Here is a 19,058-nt window from a genome sequence, read left to right on the forward strand (position 1 = left end):
AAGTGATGCTAAGAAGTGTTCAAGATCGAGTATCATCCTTAGTTGTTGGACACGTGACCTTTTATTTGTGGGCGGAATGCCATTGATGTAAAAGGGTTAAACCCTTCCTTTTAATTTAAAAGATGTAAGCCTACGGGCAATTTATTTACTTATAACTCCTGTTGCATTCTTATTGTATTCGGATGAGAGAATCTTTATTCATGTGTTCTGGTTAATGTAAAGTGTTTCTGTATGTTATCTTTGAAATTGAATCTATAATAATGGTTTGGTATTAGAATTCGAATAATAAAAAGTAGGGTGTGACACCGACCACATGAAAAGAATTATCCGACCCATGACTTTGAATTAACAGTTGTGGTTTTTGCATTGAACATTTGGCACCATTATCTGTATAGAGTAACTTGTGAAGTATGTACTGACCATAAAAACTTGAAATATTTCTTTACTCAGAAGGAATTGAATATGAGACAGAGACGATGACTCAAGTTGATCAAAGATTATGATTTGCAAATTATGTACAATCTGAGGAAAGCAAATGCAGTGGCAGATGCTTTGAGCTGAAAATCTATTAGGAATTTGTCATGCTTTCTTACCGATCGGAAGAAATTGTTATGTGATTTGGAGAGAAATGAGATTGAAATTGTGTTGCGTGAATAGAGTGGACTCCTAGCCGCTATTTTTGCCTAACCTACCATCATTGATGAATTTAGAGAGAAGCAGTTGCAAGATGAATTTTTGAAATAGATTGTGGATGAAATTGACTCAAAACCAAGGCTGGGATTTGTGATCGAAAATGACGTGCTGAAATTTCAGAATAAACTTTGTGTACCGGATTGTTTTGACTTGTGGAAATGTGTTATGACTGAAGCTCACAACTCCAAATTTGCTATGCATCCGGGGAATACAAAGACGTATCATGACTTGAAACAGAATTTCTGGTGACTTGGAATGAAGAAAAGTATTGCTGATTTTGTGACTAGGTGTTTGCATTGCCAACAGGTAAAAGCGGAATATCAACGACCCGCTAGACTACTTCAACCACTTCCAATATCGGAATGGAAATAGGAGCACATTACCGTGGACTTCATTGTCAGGCTGCCTCACTCCTCCCATGTTATGGATTCTATTTGGGTCATAGTTGATCATTTGATTAAATCCACACACTTTTTACCTATCAAAACTTTTTATAATGCGGATAAATTGGCTAACATGTATGTGAATGAGATTGTGAGATTGCATGACGTACCAGTATCTATTATATCTGTTAGAGACCCCAAGTTTACCTCGAGATTTTGGCAGAGTTTGCAACAAGCTTTGCGGACTAAATTGAGATTGAGTAGTGCTTATCACCCACAGACAAACGGCCAATCAGAAAGAACAATACAGACTTTGGAGGATATGCTCAGAATGTGTGCCCTAGATTTCCAAGGCAATTGGGAGACCTACTTACCATTGGCCGAGTTTGTGTATAACAATAGCTACCATTCGAGCATCGGTATGGCTCCTTATGAAGCTTTGTATGGTAGAAAATGCCATTCTTCGATATATTTAGTTGAGGTAGGCGATAGGCCTTTGTTGGGACCGGAACTTGTACAAGAAATGACTGAAAATATGAAATTGATTCAACAAAGATTGAAAACTGGACAAAGTCGCCAAAGGAGTTATGCGGATGTCTGAAGAAGAGACAAAGAATTTGAAGTGGGTGATCACGTGTTTATCAATTTAACTCTAATGAAAGAAAAAACTCTATTTAGGGTTAAAGACAAGTTGGCTTCGAGATACATTGGTCCGTATGAAACCCTAGAGAAAATCAATTCAGTAACATATCAAGTGGCCTTACCTCCGATCATGGAGCAAATGCATAATGTCTTTCATATTTCAATGCTCCGAGATTACTTGCGAGATCCTCTACACGTGCTTGAGCCAACTCTTGTGTTATTAAAAGATGATTTTACTTATGAAGAACGACCGATTTAGATTGTCAATCGAAGGATCAAAAGACTAAGAAACAAAGAAATTCCATTTGGGAAACTGAGGAAGATATGATGAAAAGATACCCTGATTTGTTCCCTCTAGATCCAACATTCTTCCAAACTGAAGGTAATTTGAGTTTAGAGGACCAAACTCTTTTAGTAGGGAAGAGTATAACAACCCCGACCTATGATTTGCTTTAACCTTTGATTAAGAATGTTTAATAAGTAATTACGAGGAAATTCTGAGTTAATTGCATGTGAATTGTGTTATTTGTGTTGGTGTCTGTCTGTCATAGAAATATTTGTCTGTGTTTTTATTCTATTTTGTGAATTGAAGGCCTTATCAGCCGCAAAATGTGAAATTGATTGAGAATATTTGCATTTTTAGAATTTTATGGTAGGTTCAGTTGAAATTTGATTCGGAACCCAATAATTAGAATAAAATAATTATTTTTGATTAGCCTAAGCAAGAATTAATTAAACTCCACTAATGAGCCTATATAAGGCCAATATTAGTCTACAACCCATTCTTACACACACTTTATCCTCAATCTTGAGGGTAAAAAAGAATGTGGAAAAAGGGAGAGAAGAAGAGAACTTGAGTTCAACATTGTAAAAGAAGGAGATTGAGGAGAATTGGCTTGGAATCTAGCTAGAGATTTGAGTTATGGGAAGAGCAACTTAGAATCATTAATAACTCAAGATCTTAGGTGAGTATTTGACTCCTAATCTTTGTGTTTAAGTTCTTAAGAAAGAGAATTCAAGAGATTTGAGTGTTAAAACATGAGAACTAAGCTAAAAGAGTAGAATTGGAAATCACATCATGCATGCATGCGCATATTGTGAAGTTTTAGAAGTTATTTCAAAAGAGTTTTCACATGCATGTCCACATCTTGGTTTTGTTCAAGGAATTCAACTAAACACCTCATTTGATTATGAGTTGAAAGCTTTGAATTCAATTTATTACATGCATGTTATGTTTTGGAAGTTTTAAGTTTGGTTTTGATATAATTGGCAAAGCTTTTGGGCTTCATTTTGCGAAATGCCTTTCAAATCATGAAGTTTTATGAATTTATAAGTGTATTCTTAAGTTTTGGCCCAAAAGAAAATGTTTTGTTGCCTTAGAATTGAGATTTAAAGCTAGGAGTGCAATCTGGAAATTCAAGAATTCTGCATTTCCGCTCGAGCAGCATAAGTTGCGCTCGAGCGAAGAAGTTTTAGCTTGAGCGTAAAATTCATGCTCCTAGAAGTTTTACAAAATTTTGCAGACCACTCAACCGACCAAAGTTGTGCTCGAGCGAGGACCCTGGTTACCCAGTCTTACACTCAAGCGACTGTCAAGCGTTCGTCAAGCGGAAAAATCATACAACCAGTACTTTTATAAAGTTTTGCAGATCGCTCTAGTGACCAAAGTTGCGCTTGAGCAAAGACTCTTATTTCTGAACCTTACCTCAAGGAAGGAAGTTGCGCTCGAGCGGACTGCCTTGTTTTTTTAAATATGACTAAATGTTCTAAGGCATATTTTGGCATCCTCATTGCATCTTAGCCATTCTTAAGCCCTAATTAAGACATAATAGTGAGGATAAAGATTAGAAACACACCCAAACAAGAAAGAAATGAATTAAATGAATTTCGAGCGTATGCTGTAATGTGTATCCATTCTGTGTTTGTGTAGGTCACGTGCCATAGGCTATCTGGTTATCTGCTCTGTTTGTCTGCTTTATTTGCTGTGTCTGTCTGCTATTGGAGCCAATTGTAAGTATTAACCTTGTAAAGTTATGTTCAATTATAAGTATTTTCTGAATGATATATGATGATCTATTTTCTAACATATTATTTTCAGCATGAATGAATGGTTGTCCAATGTTTCTGAAATGTATTTGTGGCATCATTAGCTTCAAATGACACTTGTTATCTATTCTATTATGTCCCAATTATGGGCCAACTGTATGTCTCATGAGCCAACTATTATGGATCCTTTTATATACGTCCCATTTATAGGCCAACTGTATGCTTCATGAGCCAACTATACCATCTCCATGAATGTAAGTCAACTGTATACTTTGGGGTCGTCCCTTTATGGGTCAACTGTTTCTGTTAGTGCTAATAGATGTACCACGTATGATTAACAGTGAATTCTGAATATGAATATAAATCTGTTTCTGATATGAACTCTAATTTATGAATCTGTAATGGACATCATTCATTAAAGCCCTTAACTCTGTTATTATTCACTAGGCTCTAGCTCACTGTATTATTTATGTTTGTAGGTGAACAAGCACGTGACCAGGCTCAAAGTTGATTGCCTGGAGTTCTATCTGTCTACCAGCCACTGTGCCTCCCAAGTTGTTTCTTTTTGAGAAATGGTCAAGTTTTTGTGAACCATGCTAATGGTCTTTTGTATTTCTTTTGTTAAGTTTGAACATATCTTTCATTGTCTATGTATATATATATGGTGACATGAATATGCAAATAAGTTTTAAATTTTATGTCCTATGCGTGTTTACACAGCTCTATGGATGTTATATGTATATATTTACTTTTGCTAGCCCCTGTATTTTGTTTATTTGTTCAGATGCCTTAGGTAATCCCAAGATTACAGGCCGGTTATGATACTAAACCCATAGGGGCAGGTTTGTGTTATGACACCAAGTATCCCATGAACTTACCTTATTGAACTCCAAATGCACACTTCGAGGCATTGAGTCAAAGCCGATTTGATCTCAGGATGTCAAAGACTGCCTTCAGGTCAGCCAGATGGTTTCCAGGTTCCTTGGTTTTAACAACCATATCATCTAATTAGACCACCACTGTCTTCCCAATCAGATGTTTGAACATCTGGGTGACCAATCTTTTGGTAAGTTGATCCTGCATTCTTCAACCCAAAAGGCATTACTCAGTTGCAATAGAGTCTTTTAGTGGTGATGAATGCCGTCTTCTCTTCATCTGGGGCATACATTGGTCTCTGGTGATAACCTTTGTATGTGTCCAGAAAACTTATCCTCTCAAGCCCTGGTGTGGCATCTACCAATTGATCAATCTTGGACAATGGGAAATTGTCCTTGCAGTATGCCTTGTTCAAGCTTGTGAAATCCACACAGACCCTCCACTTCCCATTCTTCTTTTTCACCACCTCTGTATTAGACAACCAAGTGGGATAATTCACTTCTCTAATGGCCTGTGCCTCTAGTAACTTGTCTACTTCTTCCTCAACTGCCTGCACATGGAACAATGTTAGCCTTTTTGCTCTTTGGACGACTGGCTTTGCTGACCTGTCCACCGTAAGTTTGTGACAGGTGACCTCGGGTCTGATCACCGGCATTTCATAAGGTCTCTAGGAAAGCACCTCTATGTTCTCTCTCAAGAAAGCCTCTAGCTCTCTTTCTTCTTCCTCGGCTAAGCCAGAGCTGAGAATGAAGAATAGTTCATCATCTCTTTCCTGCACCAAAACCTTTTTCAGTAGTTCTTCACTTTACTCGGCAAGTTCTTTGTCAACATCATCCAAGACCTCGTGGTCTTCGCTTTCAATCTCTACACTCTCTGCTCCCCTTACATTACAAGTGTACTTCATTGCCGCCATGGTGAAAATTTTCACTTGTACTTGGTCCCCTCCTTACTTCTTCAATCCCTTGATCAGTTGGGAATCGTAACAATTGGTGTAGCATGGAGGGAACAACCCTCATTACATGCAACCAAGGTCGTCCCAGAATGATGTTGTATGGGGAGGGAGTATCTATCACAGCAAACTTCATTTTTACCTTCTTACTTCCTGCCTGCACTTCTAAATTTGTGGCACCGAGAGGCCATGTCAATGTCCCATTGAATCCGACCATAGGGTTATCAGATTGCTCTAAGTCATCTGGGTGAAGGTCAAGCTCCTTGTAACATCTGACATACATAATGTCACAAGAGCTACCATGATCAATTAGTATGCGTCTTACTTGCCAATCTCCAATCTTTAGAGTTACCAACAGGGTATCATTGTGCGGATCCTGCACCATATCCAAGTCGGCCTTAGTGAAAGAAATCATCGATTCCTGATATATATTTCTTCTGGGTTTCTTTTACTAGACTTGATATACATGTTGCATGTGCCTTACTCTCTGGGTCACCCCTCAAACTTCATTCTTATTGACCTTGAAGTGAATCACATCGATTACCCGAGGTCCCTCTGCCTGTTGTGGTGGTGGTAGTGGTGGAGGGGTTGCTGTTTGCGCCTGGGGCAACCTCACATGCTCTTCCCTTATCTTCGCCTCATCCATTACGTCTCTCAGGCGACCCTGTCTGACCAGATCCTCCAAGTGTGACTTTAAAGCCTGGTATCCCTAAGTCAGGTGTCAATCGTCATTATGGTAGGCACAATGCTTTCTAGTGCTCCTATCCATGAACTCGCCAGGGATCTTCTCCGGTACTCTGTAGTACGGCTGGTTCCTGATCCTCTCCAAGGCTTTATAGATCAGGATCCTGAATAGCATGCTGACTACCTGCATAGCCCTCGCTCCTATTGCCTACCTGTTAACAACGGCATTCTCTCGGCCTCACTTCAGCGAGCCGTTTCTCTTTTCTTGTTTTGGTGTCCTTGCTCCTTGTGTGTCTTCCTCTACTATGGGATACTTCTTAATCTATGCCATGAGCTCCTCCATGCTCTTTAATAAGGTTTTTGCAAGTGATTTTTGAAGCAATAATTTATTATCTAGGCTGTTCTTGAAAGACACGACTGCTAGCTCCTGGTTACAAGCCGGAATTCTATTGTACACCTCATAGTATCTCTTGGCGTAAGCCCAGAGGCCTTCGCTATAGCTAATTTTCAAAGCCAGTAAGGAGTCTTTCCTCAGTGGCTGTGACTTGTTCGTAACAAACTTGGCCACAAACATTTCACCTAGGCCTTCCCAACTCTTCATTGTTCCTTTCGGCAACTTATGGAACCAATCCGATGCTATATCCCCAAAGGATGATGGGAATAGTTTGCACAGCAGCTGCTCATTCCTGCTCCACAAAGTCATTGGAATTAAATACAACCCAACATGAATGTTTGGATCGGACTTACCGTCGTAGATCTAAAACATCGGCATGTTGAATCTCTTCGAAGCCTCAAATGTATCCAACTTCCCTGAGAATGTCGTCCTCGGCCAGACATTAGGTGTGATCTCGTCGGTGAGTCTCTTTTTCTGGAGGTAATCTCTCAAATCCTCCTTCATTCTATCGGGAGCTCGGCTATCACTAGACTTCAGTCTCTTCGGCATGCTGCTCTAGGTGAAATTGTTCGTCCTCTTAGACTTCCCTTCATTCACTGTATCAAAATAGAGACCTTGCCCTTGGATCTGCCGAGATCCTTTAACAAAGGTCCCTTTGGTCCGCGGTGTCCTTTGTGATTCGCCTCATACTAACTCGGTACGCCTGACATCCTTTGATGGCCGATGTGAGTTTCCTTGTCCCTTGTCATGCTATGGGATAACTAAGACTGTCTTCTTTCCTCCCTTTAGGGCACCAGTCTTAGTTGCTGGTGTCAGTGTCTCTTATAGCGGGAATGATGGCTACATCACGTTATTCTGCATCATGAAGTTGACCATAGTCTGCAGGTCTATCAACTTGTTTGACATTTATTTCATCTCCTCATCCCTTCTCAGGCATCTATCCTTTCATACCTAGAGGCCACTTTCATTGCAGTATTCATCTCAGCCTCCTTTTTTCGAGCTATTGCACCTCTTGCCGGCATCATTCACCCTAGGATTTGGTTCTTGTACTCCCTCATTATGATTTTCTTCTCTGACTTTAGGATCCACATGTTCCTCTTCCTCACTGTGGATGTCGTCCCTAATTCTTTCTTTTTGTTTGTTGTTGGCTGTCCATTCTCCTTAAGTCCCACAAACAGTGCCAAATTTTGGGTGTTGATTTCCAACCACACAACCAAAAGGGTAACTCAGCTGGAGAGCACCGGCGGAATAGAATGAGCCAACTACATACCAACAAGAAAATGAGAATTCCGCGGTGGTTCGTCCACCTGAGGACACTCCAACAATCAAGTCAGTAAACTTTATCGCTCACAGATACCAAATAGTACTTAAACCCACAAGAAAGAACTTACCTTAGACCCATGATAGTGTCTCACTTTTATAACCCATAGTTACCTGATCACCTAGAAGCCTCACTTCATTGGACTCAGGCTCAATGCTCATCCAAGACTCTCGGCTAGATAGGGATAACTCTTTATCAGCTTTATCCTTATCCAAACTAAGATCCTCTCTTGTTTTAGGACTCTTGTGCCTTATCCGAATACCCCGGCATTCTGGTATTACTGTAGAACATCTCGGCAATGCCATGATCACTTTGATGACATGACTCATCCATGTGGCACCCTAGCCAACATCTCAGGGCTATCTTGGCCACGTGGCGTCATTCGCAAAAAACTTCCCCACACTATAATTGTTAAAGTTTGTAAAATTTACTATGAATTTGTAATTATTTTGATAAGCACCACTGATTTGTTATTTCCCTTTAAATTATTCCTTTTGTAATACCTTTTCATGTGTATCTTTTGCACAAAAAATTAGATCAATTTGACGATCATAATTTATTCAATTTATCTAGATTCGCACCCAAAAAATAAATAAAATGAATGATCTGTTTTTAAAATACTCTTCTGATTTATTTTTATTCTCAAACAAATGTAATAAATTGAATAGACTACAGTTATCCACTTGATTATGATTATTATTATTATTATTGTGAATAATATACACAAAGGACCTTACAAATTGAACGGTGTGAATGATCGAAATGAGACTCGTGGTGACTCCTATAAGCCCTCACAAATGTAAGCCTATTTTAAGAATAATGATATATAAATAATATATATATATATATATATATATACAAAACAAATTTATACAAAATGACATGAAAAAATTGTACGCATTTCTTTTATATCAAAATGTCTATCGAAGTAACAATTTTTTGAAAACATTACTATCGTATTATTATAATAGATTTTTATATATAATTTTTTGTTTAGAAATTAATATATATATATTGGTAAATGACTGATATGGTAGTCAATTTGAGATAGATAGAAAAAAGTTTTAAGTCACATTGAATATCTCGCTCCAGGATCTAGACTGGAAGGTATTGTTTGGATTCAACTGATTCATCACAGATCTAGCTTTGATAATTTGAATTGTGAATTTTATAAGATTCTTCATATATATATATATATATATATTATTCAAGAAAATAAAATAAAATAGGTCAATACGATATTTATAACCTATTCAATTATCGCGTTCCTGACCAAAAAATTGATGGTTTATTTAGAAACACACTCATCTCTTTTTGAAACAATTGCAATAAATTGAATAGATTTTGATTATCGGATAGATCGATCTTTTTTCATAAATAATATACACAAATGCCCCAACAAAATAAACGGTTTGCTTCGACAAAACAAGACCTATGGTGGAGCCCATGAGCCTCGACAACACCGTCCAATCTAAATTATGGACCAGAAGGAAGCTTGTCAGTATAAATTATGTGTGGGATATATTATACTTCAAAATATAAATTTAATTAATTATTAAAAATATTCATTGAAATGTCTTTAATTATATTTATTATTTGTTGTAACTCATGGATTAATTTTCCATTTTATGTTGCAGCGGTTTGACTAAATAAAAGTTGCATTCATAGTGGATTTTTGTTACAACATTTTTTGTAAATGTTTCATCGGTTGGCCACTTACATATATCTCTCTATCTATATAAGTGTCGCTTCCATTAATGTGGCGCTTTTTTTTCTTCCGAAGCCCTTTTAATCGTGACTTATGTAATTGACTTTCTAAATTGTCGTTTGCACGTGAATTATGAAAGTTGCCACAATGTGAGCTGGGTTCGTGACAAAAACTGAAGCCTACTTTATTGTTATTTGGAAGTTTTGATTATTATGCTATCTTTCACTGTGCTTTTTAGAATTATAATATTATTAATAATAATTATATTTTATATCATGATTCTACTCTTAGATAAGACTCATTGAGATCCTGATTGGTAATTTAGTAGTCTTTTTACACTTTTAGAAGCCAAACAAGATGATTACTTTTTAGGCCTTCAGGCCATAAATTTAATTTTGAATTTTTTTTATTCAAAAATTCATACTCTAAAATACTTTGTCATAAGGAGAAGTTCATACAAAATTGAGAAATATAAAAAAAAAATTCAAGATATTGATTTGTGATTATATTTCAATTTTAAATAACGAATGACAATCTCAATCAAACAATCAAAGACAAACCGACACAACGATTTAATATGGAAAAACCACAATTGGAGCGTCTTGAATTGTGATAGAAAAAACTACGGGCCAATGTCATAAAACAATCTACTAGAAAGACAAAAAGAATTGCACAAGTATACTCTCAATTACCTAGCAAATTTATGTCCATATTGAACTAACCCCAACGTGTCTCATCCACCGCCATCTTCACCTCATAATTGTCTTGTCCAACGTTGAATCCATAGCGCTGATGTCGAATTCATGACGATGAGCCACTCTAGAATCCACCAAAGCTTCAGGCCAAGTTCTCCGGAATACACCGGAGAATAACTCTCTCTTTTGTGAATAAAAAAAAATAAACAAACCCTTTGATGATATTGATATAAAGTTCATGGATCCATTAATCACTCTTAAATCATCAAGGAAACACTCATAAATCACCCTCCAATATAAAACACTTTATTCCTTCGTCCTCACTGAAAATCTGGGCGGTTCAAAACCTAAAAACGAGCAAACAGTTCACTTTATAGTAAACAGGATCGCGCAGACTGCTCGAGCGCACATTTCATCGCTCGAGTGGTGTGACGAAAGACGATGCAAAACATATAGGCAGACTGCTCGAGCGCAACTTTCACCGCTCAAGCGGTAAAACTTTCTTCCCAAAAGTTCAGGTGCTCTGCAAAAATATTAGATGATCCTTTTTTTTGCTCGAGTACACAAATGATCGCTCGAGTGGTCAAACAACTTCAACTGCAATTTTGCTTTTGCTTTGGGGGCACTGCCCCTCAACTCTGCTTGGGTGCTGCTTCCTGGACCGGGCAACTCGATCCCCGTATTTAGTTAGCGAAGTGGCAAACATGAAAGAATTAAGATAACAAACTCCTCTACATAGGCACAACTCGAGTTGGATTCGCATCTAAATACTCATTGCCTTACTGAAATAAAAAATCGAATAAAATTACAACTAAAAGAAGTTTTTTCAAACGAGATTGCCAATAACAAAATATTAGAGTACCCCTGTATATATATATATGGTATATGATTAAAACAAACTAAACAAATACACTCTCTCTCTGCCCTTTCTCTCTCTTCTCCCTTCTTCATCTACGAGCTAAGGTTCCTCGCTCCTGTCGTCATCACCATTAATGGTGTCACAATCTCCGCCATTAGCCACACATTGTTGTAGTTCTTACTGAAACTCATTTATGTCGTCCATCCGCCGTTGTTGAAAACTTCCTCCATCTTGGATCTACCATAATATCTCATATCAATCACCAAAACCTTCTCATCGCACACACAATCTCTAGGGTTTTGAATCAACGATACACAGAAATATAAGTGAATATAGTGAGAGAAAGTGTAGATGTGGAAAAAGCTTTTTTTTGTGTATTTGCTTTGTTTTCTCTCTTTAGTTCAAAAGGTAATAGATGTGTGTTGTGTTCTCTCTATCTCTCTAGACTAGAGAGAGTGTTTTTAAAAGAGAGTTCCCTCTATCTCTTTAGACTAGAGAGAGTGTTTTTTTAATAGTTTTTCTTGGAATGATAAGGGATGGCATTTTGGGGAAAAAAATCTATGTATATGTACATTTTTAATATGAAAAAGCGCACATTATTGGTATACGTATTTACATAGAGCATGCAAGATCATAAATATATATTGTACTATATTAATTAGAATTATTTTGACTCCTATTGGATTATATATTCATCTCACATTTTTGATAACGTTTTAACTGCAAAATTGGAGATCTTTGTTGGAGTTGGAAAGCTCCCTTTGTCTTTGGTCTTGGGGCCATCTTATGTATAGGCGGAATGCCGTTGTAATTGTTAAGGGCCAAGTCCTTTTATTTCTTCGTACTTTAAAACCTAAGGGTATTTTATCAATTGTAATCTATTATAACACCACATGTATAGGCGATAGGAAACTTCTATTGTTTATTTATGATGATGAATGTAGCTTTTGCATGTCTATTTATGAAAATGGAGATTAAAGATAGATTGGTAATGTTAATCGGGTTCTAAAATACAGGGCATTACATTGCCCCTTAAAGTTTCTAAATGCATAACAAACAACCCCTTTTACTAATAAATCATCAAGTCAATTAATAATTTTTATTGATATTAGAAATATATTTCAATTAATAATTCAGATAATTTTATTATTATATAGGTGAACAGCTAGAAATTTTATTTTTTCCCGCTAATTTTATTAAATAGATAATTGTGATAAGATTGTATTTATAATTTTTTAAATTACAAAGAGCAATTCGTATTTAAAAAAAAAAATTACAAAATTAAATAGTGAAAAAAAATTTGTCAATCAATTATTGGGGAAGCTAGACAATTCACTCGAGGAGCCCCATGATATATCATCTAAAGTGCCTTGAATTCTATCATTTTCACTACAATCTTATCTTCTTGCAAGCACATGCATATGATCTCTCGATATTATAAGTGCCTCAACCATTTCCGATGAAAGTTTGCTACGGTAATCGCTTAGCACTCGTCCACCTGTACTAAAAGTTGTTTTAAAAGCCACTGTAGAAATAAGAACGGTTAGTATATCACAGATCATCTATGAAAGCACAGGTTACATAGTTTCGTTTTGTTTCCACCAATCTAAAATATCAAAATCATCTTCATCATCCCTAGGTGGGTTATCCAAATAATGATGTAATTCAGAACTACTTATGGGTGCATTTTGAGATATTCTTCTAACTTTTATTGTTGAAAAAATACTTAATCTTCAACCTCGAGATGAGATAGGTGTGGCATGTGTAGGTCTAGTTGCAGGTACAACTTTCTTATACTCTTTCAAATAATTTTTTACATATGTGCATAATAAGGTCAAATGTTTTTTCATCAGCGAAAATAAAGTTGTAAAAATTCTTGTAAACCAGTGTCTTTACACGTAGGATCAACTACGATGGCTAAACCTAAAAAATGAGGCCATGGATCACAATGTTTATTAAATTTTTCTTTCACTGCAGTAATACTGATGACATAATATTCATTACCCATATATTTTGTGAAAAATTTTATTATTTCTTCTAATACATGTAAAACAAATGGTAAGGTAGGTATATAAAAGAATAAAGAATAAAAAATAAAAAATTTGTTGTAGTTTGAAAAACTTCTAGAAAATCTTTTTATAAGTTTATCTAGAGCCAATTATCTTCCGTGGGAGTCAATACTCCTCATATTGCTGTTGTTGCAAAACATAAATCTATTACTTTTCTTTATTTAGAAGCTCTCTTTAACATATTATACATTGAATTCCACCTTGTGTCTACATCTAAAATTAATTTTTTAAATTGCATACCTTCTCGTTGACAAATTTTTCTATATTCTGAAATCCGATTAGAAGAAGACATACTAGTAAGAACTGCATGTTTTATTACCTGTACAGAAGTGTCGTATACATATATAACTTCTTTAACAATCAAGTTTAAAATATGAGTACAACAACTATAGTGACTCAGGTTCAAACCCGACCCTTTTTGTATTCTTTGGTCAGGGATTCGATACTCATTGTTGTTGTTCATACTTCTTATTGTCCTATTGTAATGTGGGTATGGTGGTTTGAAGTTGTTGGTTGTGTTTTCAACACGATGGGGGTTGATTTTTCAAAGGAGTTTTTGCCTGTTTCTCTTCGGGTTCACACAAGTGGTCCTTCCATCACTTGAGCGGTCTTAGGTGCCTTCCAGTATCTATGTTTGTAGTCTCAATTTTTGGGACAAGGGTGTTCTTCTCTTAAGCCATGGGTTGGTCGCTCGAGTGGTATTTTGTGTCTAACACTCGAGCGGTCTCTTTGTTGGCCAGAACTACTTAAAAGGGGTCATTGTGTGCTTGAGCCATGATTTGGTCGCTCGAGCAGTTCCTTGTGTCTGACACTCGAGCGATGTTTTGGTCACTCGAGCGGTCTGTGTGTACTAAAAAAAGATATTTTTTGCTACTTTTTGATCTCTCTCTCTCTCTCTAAAGGTTAATTTTACCAAATTTCTTCATCCTCTCTCTAGTTCTTGTCTAAACACCCCTATACACTCAAATCCGTTGGTCTCGACGCCATAGTGCTTTGGAGAAAAGCATAGAGCTCGTAAAGGTAAACAATCTAATCGTAGAAGTTTTCATTTTCGGCTTCGTCAAAAGTTAGCTCTTGTTCTTCTCTTCTTCTACTCTTGAGATAGGGATTTTTTCAACCTTTTTGTAAGATTCTTAGCCTCGTTATGTGTTCCTTGAAAGGTGTAATGATTTGGGAGTAATGGGTTTGATTTAGGTTTTGGTGTTGGGAACATAAAATTGGGGTTTTCAAATGGATTAATGAGAAATGTTATGGCAATGAGTATATTATTAAGTTGTGTTGAAACATTAAAAATTTCTCCTTAAAATATGTTTTTCAAAGAAATAGATGTTTTGTTGGAAATCATTGGTTTTGAGCTAAGATTAAAGGGAAAGTGCAGACACCCCATTTTTAACCGTCCTCAAGACTTGGACATCACCGCTTGAACACTCGGTGATCATCCATGTTTGTGCTCGTCTTGAGTTACCGGAGGTCTCGGCTACCCGCCTTGCCTCAGGATCTCTCGACTCGACTGTTTTGTGTCTGGTTTTGCACCAAACACTTGTGCTTTGCCTTGGAGGGGCAGGGAATGGCTTGTGGGCCATCCCCACACTCCACCGGCCATGGCTTGAGGCCACCGGCTGTGTTTTGTTGCCATCGGCCAAATTCTTGGCCGGCCGACACTATAGATGGCCAGCCGGCTATCGTTTTTTGGTCAATTGTATTTTTGGCCGGCCGACTACTGTACATCTGCTTTGGCAGATATTTTCATGCAGCTGGCATGCACAGATTTCCCTCTTAGCTAGCTTGTCTTGTAAGCTTACAAGATTGAAGCTCTATAAGAGGAGGCCTCCTCTCCCTCTTTTAGAGGTGAGACAACTTAGACAACATTGTTAGAGAGCTCTGGTTTTAGGTTAGGATTTGTATCTATCCTATATCTATATCTCTCTTCCTTTTGTGTCTTGTGTGTGTATTTAGCCTTAGTTTTACACACAAACACTCACCATCACACCTTCTCTTGGAGCTGAGGCCCTTGGGGGTTGTTTTGAAGTCTTGGAGCTAGTTTTGAGGTCAAAGAACCAGCTGGTCCACCATTTTTGAAGAAGGTCTACAAGGGTAAAACTTTTGTCCCTTTTTCCCCCATTTTTTCATAGCTTATTTACCTATCTTGCATCTGTTTTTGAGCTTAGTGTATAACATATAAATGTCTTGTTTTTGTCTGCTCTAAATAGTTTGTTAAGGGTGTTTTAAGCTTTGGGGTTGTTTGACCCCTCTTAAGGCTTGTTTGGCCTTTGTTTTGTGCCATTTTGGTTGAGCTCCGGGACCATTCTGTTTGGGCCTCCTCACCACTGAAATCTTGAAGGATTTCAGAGGTGAAGATGGTGCCTTGAGGTCCTAGGAAGGAGAGGGCCACCCCCTCTCCTTGTTGTCCTTGAAAAGGGCTATTTTTGCCTCTTGAGGGAGCATCTAGTTTAAGTGTGTATTGACCATGCCTTGACTGATATTTATGCTTATTTTACCATGAAATAGCATTGTGTTGAGTTGGTTTGGACACACATTGCATGCCTTGCATACTTGTCTTGTAATGCCATATTTTGCCTTAACATGCATCATGATGAACCATGACTTTCTAGCATGATTTAGGCCTAGCTTTGTGAAGCTTTCATGCATGTTTTAGTATGCTTTAGCTCTGTTCTTAGTTGCTTTAGCCATGCTTGACATGCTTTGTGTAGTCTCTTTACATTCTAGCTTGTAGGCTTTGAGTGTGTGAAGTGTTGAGCATGCTTCATTTGGTTTATTTTAGTGGTTTGACCCCACTTGTAGCATCATTTCAGTTAACATGCTTGCATGCTTGCATTTAATGCTCTTTTGATGCCTTAAGAGGTTGTGTTGTATGCTCCATGTTTAAGCATTTGTGCATGCCTCCATGCGTAGATCATCTAGACGCCATCTAAGTGGTTTTTTGGGGCTTGTCTTAACATGTTTTAGGACAGTTTTGATTCATTTTGATCATTTGCTTCATGTGTCATATGATCATGGTTTAACCTCCTTTGGCTTGTCTCGGATTTTAGGCTTTACTCGCATGCTTTGCTTGTGTTGATTAGTCAGTTTGTCGCCTCTTTTCCATGCAATTTCAGAGTTTAATGTGCATGCCTTTTGCCCATGCTTGCATCCTCTTGAGTGTGCTTGAGAATTGCTTTTTGGTGCCCAAGTAATGGACCATGTTTGCATGCATGCTTACATGTGCATTTGGCCTCAATTCCTTAGCCATTGGCCACTGTTTTGGGCTTACTATAGAGCTGCCCAATTAGTGTAAGTCCCTCCTTTGCATGTTGTTGCGTGCTCACCTTGTATGTTGTTGCATATTTGTGTGTTGTTGCATGATTGAAGTTTCATGATTGAATGAAGCCACATGCTTGCTTGCATGCTTGAACATCCATATTGTGTCTTGCATACTTGTAGGTTGCATTGCTTCATGCCTTACACGCTTCTTTACTTAGGTTGTGTGCCTAACCTACATTATACATTGCATTGCCATGTTGCATACTAGCCTTCATACCTAGGATGCATTGCATTGGCATGCATGTTTCACCTCTTGAGTTGAGTATGATAGAGGTTGAGTCCCCTTTGTTTGTTTGTATGCATTTCATCCCATTGAAATTGCACAACTTGGCTCTTGGGCCATCACGCATCGAAATGCGCGATTGGTGGTCCGAGGGTCGAGGACCATCCTCCTTTGAGTCATGAACATGATAAGGAAGGTGGTGGTGCAAACATTGCTTTGAAAACGCATTGCCATGCCTTGCCTGCCCTCTGCTGCTGTCAAACAGGTTTCTGCAGGAAGCTTTGGCCGGCCGGCCATAGATACTGCCGACCGACCAAATATATTTGGCCGAGAGCTCAATGGATGGTCGATGACCACTTCAAAATGGCCGGTGATGATCCCACTCAGCCGGTGGCGTTCCACAACACTCAGAGAAGCAACCTTGGGAGTTGTGCAATTTTCAGAGAAGCAGAACAGCCAAAGCAGAGGCAACTTGTGCATGACAGTGACTTTCCGAGCGGAGCCGAGCGTGCATTGCATTGGGCCCTCTTCCCGAGGCTGTTTACTGCTTTCATTAGATTAGTCAATTTGTTAATTAATTAATTGGTCTGTAATATTTAATTAGCTTGTAGGTTAATTAACTTGTATTAATCTTTCGGTCCCTCCGAGCGAGGGCAAATCTGTAATAAGTGTGGGTGCGTGTGTGCATGTCTTCCAACCCCCACTTCTTTCTCCCTTTTACTTACCTGCTTTTGATGGTTAGTATTAGGACATGTTTACTTTAACATACCTTATGCTATGCATGCATGCATCATTCATCAGTATTGCATGCACCAGGCTCGGCGCATCATACTAACTGCATAAGTATTTCAAATCTAACTTGAATACATGCTGCTTGTGCATTTTCACATGTCATTTATAGACTAGCCGAGCCTACTCTAGTGACATTCCGTATGCGTTGCATTAGGCATTCAAACATGGACTTGGATCATGCATGATTGCTAACATGTTCTTGTTTTGGCACGGAGTACTAGGTGAGCTCTTTATGCTTTAGCATCTGACATGAGTGTGAACGTTAACATGATAGCATGATTACCATGAGGCTAGATGCTTATTTGATGAACTGCTTCAATGCCTGTGGGTGAAGGTTGGATTGTTTGAGTTGGGATAACTCGTTGAAATCCGTATTTTAGCCTACTTGTGAGTAGCAAATTCCAAAGTGTTTTCCAAACAAACGGATATGCAATGTTTTGTTCCAATTTAGGTGATTTGGTCTATACTTGTTTGCCGTGCGCATAACATAGTAAATCTAGGCTAATAACCAGAATAAGAACACATAACGTTTTCAAAAAAGGATATCACGGTTAGTAGAGGCCGATCTTCAGATCGGGCGAGAGGGGGTGCTCATAGCTGACCTTCCCCAGTCGTACCCAAGCTCCCGAGCCGAGGCAACTTTGGTGATGACAGACACGTGGCTTTTGGCACCGAGTCAGGGTTTCCTAAATTTTCCAAAATAAAATATTTAGGTGGCGACTCTATGTCTGGCAAAGCAATCCATGTTTGGTACTTCTTTTCAAAAATTTGTTTTCTCAAAACGATTTTCCGGATTTGGACTCTTTGGTTCAGATTAAGAACCGTGACAATTTGAGAGTCCTGAACTATAGTGAACCCAATATGAACAGAACGGGACTCGTCCTCCCAGGGCGTTCGGGGACGTCTACAGATAGATTTTCAAAACTTACTTAACTTACCATGTAAGTTATAGCAAATAGATTTTTGACATAATTAATCAACTCCAAAACTTACTTAACTTACCCTAAACAATGTTAATTCAACCAACAGACCCTCAATCTAGATTTGACAAATTTGACATGTTACATGTTAACACGACTCAAATTGCAAATATAATCAGAGGATTACAGTTGGTCATTTTTTAACATTAACATGAATATAACACAACTTAACAATACAAAAGATTATATGGGTTGTGTAGGGTTAAAGATGCGTAACCCAATCATGACCCATTTAATCCGTGTAATAATTTAGGTCGACACGTGGATATGAATCCATTATTAACCTGTGGGTAACTAAAATGTAACTTGAATCTAGTAGTTATAAAATCTCTTCAATATTTTATTCTCAACCATTGAATTACATATATTTTGGTCTTAGAAGAAAATTTGTTTTATTTTTAAAGTTTTTTAGGATATTTAAAT

Source organism: Camellia sinensis, chromosome 4, assembly GCF_055761805.1.
Source record: "Camellia sinensis isolate YWXY chromosome 4, ASM5576180v1, whole genome shotgun sequence".
Taxonomy (NCBI): Eukaryota; Viridiplantae; Streptophyta; class Magnoliopsida; order Ericales; family Theaceae; genus Camellia; species Camellia sinensis.